The sequence below is a fragment of the Salmo trutta genome, chromosome 12 (assembly GCF_901001165.1).
Source record: "Salmo trutta chromosome 12, fSalTru1.1, whole genome shotgun sequence".
NCBI classification, from domain to species: Eukaryota; Metazoa; Chordata; class Actinopteri; order Salmoniformes; family Salmonidae; genus Salmo; species Salmo trutta.
Window position 1 is genome coordinate 87,496,208 of NC_042968.1, and position 5,000 is coordinate 87,501,207.

Below are 5,000 nucleotides of genomic sequence, written 5' to 3' on the forward strand. Positions count from 1 at the left end.
AACAAATCAAAATAGATTTTAGATTTTAGATTCTTCAAAGTAGCCACCCTTTGCCTTGATGACAGCTTTGCACACTCTTGACATTCTCTCAACCAGTTTCACCTGGAATGTGGAATGCTTTTCCAACAGTCTTGAAGGAGTTCCCACATATGCTGAGCACTTGTTGGCTGATTTTCCTTCACTCTGCACTACAACTCATCCCAAACCATTTCAATTGGGTTGTGGTCGGGTGATTGTGGAGGCCAGGTCATCTGATGCAGCACTCCATCACTCTCCTTCTTGGTCAAATAGCCATTACACAGCCTGGAGGTATGTTGGGTCATTGTCCTGTTGAAAAATAAATCATAGTCCCACTAAGTGCAAACCAGATGAGATGCCGTATTGCTGTGGTAGCCATGCTGGATAAGTGTGCCTTGAATTCTAAATAAATCATAGACAGTGTCACCAGCAAAGCACCCCCACACCATCACACTTCCTCCTCCATGCTTCACGGTCAGAACCACACATGTGGAGATCATCTGTTCACCTACTCTGCATCTCACAAAGACACACTGGTTGGAACCAAAAATCTCAATTTTGGACTCATCAGACCAAAGAACAGATTTCTACCGGTCTAATGTCCATTGCTTGTGTTTCTTGGCCTAAGCACGTTTCAGCAATTTGACCATGAAGGCCTGATTCACACAGTCTCCTCTGAACAGTTGATGTTGAGATGTGTCTGTTACTTGAACTCCGTGAAGCATTTATTTGGGCTGCAACTTATCCTCTGCAGCAGAGGTAACTCTGGGTCTTCCTTTCCTGTGGCGGTCATCATGAGAGCCAGCTTAATCATAGCTCTTGATCGTTTTTGCGACTGCACTTGAAGGAACTTTCAAAGTTCATGAAATTTTCCGGATTGACTGACCTTCATGTCTTAAAGTATTGATGGACTGTCATTTCTCTTTGATTATTTGAGCTGGTCTTGCCATAATATGGACTTGGTCTTTTACCAAATAGGGTTATCTTCTGGAAACCACCCCTACCTTGCCACAACACAACTGATTGGCTCAGTTGACTACCTCATGAAGCTGGTTGAGAGAATGCCAAGAGTGTGCAAAGATGTCATCAAGGCAAAGGGTGGCTACTTTGAAGAATCTAAAAGATAAAGTATATTATGATTTGTTTAACACTTTTTTGGTTACTACATGATTCAATATGTGTTATTTAATAGTTTTGATGTCTTCACTATTATTCTACAATGTAGAAAATAGCAAAAATAAAGAAAATAACTTTTGACTGGAAATGTATTTCATGGACCACCTCACATCCATACAGTACCTCTTAGACACACACACACACACACACACACACACACACACACACACACACACACACACACACACACACACACACACACACACCTCACACCCATCCATACATTACCTCTTAGACACACACACACACACACACACACACACACACACACACACACACACACACACACACACACACACCTCACACCCATCCATACATTACCTCTTAGACACACACACACACACACACACACACACACACACACACACACACACACACACACACACACACACACACACACCACACCCATCCATACATTACCTCTCAGCAAAGGCTATTTAACACCTGACTCCTCTCTACTGTTCCTACATCACACTGCTCACACACAGCCTATCACCATTAAGGGATCCGGGTCAAAGGTCAGAGTGTTGTGGTGTTATGAGAGTGATGTCTCAGCATGGAGCTAAATGCCACCATGTCTCAGGTCTCCAGTCTGACCTCTGTCTGCTGCGCTGTGTCTGAATGGATGGACGCTAAATTAATCAAGGAGGATTCATTTCACAATAATTCTGCCTGGTGTAAAGAGCTAAAAATGAATTGATAGTGTGTTATTAGAGCAGGGGTCTCCAACAGGTAGATTGTGAGCTACCAGTGGCTTGCAGTCCACCTATAAGTAGCTCGCTAATCAATAATGAAAGAACATGCATTTATTTCATGTTTTCCATCACAAACTATCATTAACATAAAGCTCCTGGCTACGGTCCAATCAAAGCCACATTGCCATTATCCCACCCCTCGTTAGCCAATAAAAACGTAACACACTATCTGCCAGTACATTTCCAGCAATGTTGCTCCTGTCTGTTTAGTACACGCATTTGTCCATCCCTCCGTACGTAGCCAGTTAGCGAGGCTAATAACCGTCTTGTGGGTAGAAAGTAAGCCTTAAATGTTAACTGCAAAGTACAGTAGGCTTACCTGACAAAGATTTCCTGATTATTTGTATAAATTGTGTGACCATTGTTGTGCAAACTCTGACATGACATTTGCTGCAGTAGTAGGCCTAACAGCAGAAACATCTCTAGGCTGACACATCTGATGCTTAATGAGCAATTAAAGGGGAATTGCACTCAAATCAACATTTGTTAGTTTTTTTTTTTCAGACCTCGAAATTGGTCTTCTGATGTGATTTAACGATTGACATGGACTCAGAACATACATTTTCATTGTTTCTCTATGAATCGTAGTATTGAGAGTAAAAATGTTAATTAATAAAAATCTAAAACCAGGAAAAATGAAACAGAGAAAAGAGAATTCCCGGAAAATACTAAAGATCATTAGAGGTTTTTATGAACTATTATTTGACCAGGTATATTGACAGAAAACACATGTCTTTTGCACCAACGACCATGGAAAGAGTTGCAGGGCAGAGGAGAAGAATGTGCCTATTTGAAAGCTCCCCAAAAATTATTAGTATCTTGCGACATTTAAAAAAATTGCTCTCCTCCTTGTAAAGGTTGGAGACCCCTGTATTAGAGAATAGTGCTACAATAGTGTAATAGTGTGATGTACATAGTGTATCTGTGACATTGGGCTGGATTCAATCTGTATTGATGAAGTATAGGTGAAGATCTCCATTATAGCTCGATTGAAATTTAAAGACAACGTTTTCGTGTTTGCAGAACTGCGTTCGCGGTAAACGCTACATATGTCGACTCCATCGGAAATGACCTTCACATTTGAGCATGAATCTTCCACTATACTTCCGCGATAAGGATGGAATCCTTGTGTGGGTACGTTTGGGAATTGTGTGTGTATGTTTGTGTGTGTGTGTGTGTGTGTGTGTGTGTGTGTGTGTGTGTGTGTGTGTGTGTGTGTGTGTGTGTGTGTGTGTGTGGGTACGTTTGGGAATTGTGTGTGTATGTTTGTGTGTGTGTGTGTGTGTGTGTGTGTGTGTGTGTGTGTGTGTGTGTGTGTGTGTGTGTGTGTGTGTGTGTGTGTGTAGCTCTGGAGACGTTAGTATTCTCAGCATCACTTTCAGTTAACCACCTCTATGTGTCCCACTTTAATTAAGCACAAGACTTTGGAAAAATAAAACCATGGAGTGAGAGAAAGAAATGAAAGGATAGGTAACGAAAGAGAGAGAGGGAGAGAGTGAGTGTGTGTGTGTGTGTGTGTGTGTGTGTGTGTGTGTGTGTGTGTGTGTGTGTGTGTGTGTGTGTGTGTGTGTGTGTGTGTGTGTGTGTGTGTGTGTGTGTGTGTGTGAGACACGTGAGTGTACTCTAGCATTTTTCCCTTCTTATTTACTAATTCAGTTTCCTGCCCAAGGACACTCATCTGGAGGAAACACACACACCAGGATGTGGACAAAAAGCTAGGGTTAGGGCTAGGTTGAACCAGGATGTAGACATAAAGCTAGTGTCAGCGTTAGGCTGAACCAGGATGTGGACATAAAGCTAGGGTTAGGTTGAACCATGATGTGAAGATAAAGCTATGGTTAGGGTTATGGTTGAACCAGGATGTGGACATAAAGCTAGGATTATGGTTTGTGTTGAACCAGGATGTGGACATAAAGCTAGGCTTAAGGTTGAACCAGAATGTGGACATAACGCTAGCTAGTGTTATGGTTGAACCAGGATGTGGAGAAAAGCTAGGGTTAGGGTTAGGGTTGAACCAGGATGTGGACATAAAGCTAGGTTTAAGGGTAGGGTTGAACCAGGATGTGGACATAAAGCTAGGTTTAGGGTTAGATTGAACCAGGATGCTGGACATAGCGCTTTGGTTAGTGTTAGGTTGAACCAGGATTCGGACATAGAGCTAGGGTTAGGGTTAGGTTGAACCAGGATGTAGACATAAAGCTAGGCTTAAGGTTGAACCAGAATGTGGACATAACGCGAGCTAGTGTTAGGGTTGAACCAGGATCTGGACAAAAAGCTAGGGTTAGAGTTAGGATGGAACCAGGATGTAGACATAAAGCTAGGGTTAGGGTTGAACTAGGATGTGAAAATAATGCTAGGGTTAGATTGAACCAGCCGATGCTCACATCGGCTACGGATAGCGTGATCACACAGTTGTCGGAACAGCTGGTGCTTTCATGCGTGCTTCAGTGTTGCTTGCCTCGAAGTGAGCATCAAAGGCATTTAACCCATCTGGTAGGCTCGCTTCACTGGGCAGCTCGCGGCTGGGTTTCCCTATGTAGTCCGTAATAGATTGCAAGCCCTACCACATCCAACAAGCGTCAGAGCCGGTGTAGTAGGATTCAATCTTAGTCCCGTATTGAAGTTTTGCCTTTTTGATCGTTCGACTGAGGGCATAGCGGGATTTCTTTTAAGCGTCCGGATTAGTGCCCCGCTCCTTGAAAGCGTCAGCTCTAGCCTTTAGCTCAGTGTGGATGTTGCCTGTAATCCATGGCTTCTGGTTGGGATATGTATGTACGGTCACTATGGAGACGACGTCGTCGATGCACTTGATGATGAAGCCGGTGACTGAGGTGGTATAGTCCTCAATGCCATTGGATGAATCCCGGAACACATTCCAGTCTGTGTAGCGTAGCATCCGCGTCATCTGACCACTTCTGTATTGAGCAAGTCACTGGTACTTCCTGCTTTAGTTTTTGCTTGTAAGCAGGAATCAGGAGGATATAATTATGGTCAGATTTGCCAAATGGAGGACGAGGGAGAGATTTGTATGCATTTCTGTGTGTTGAATAA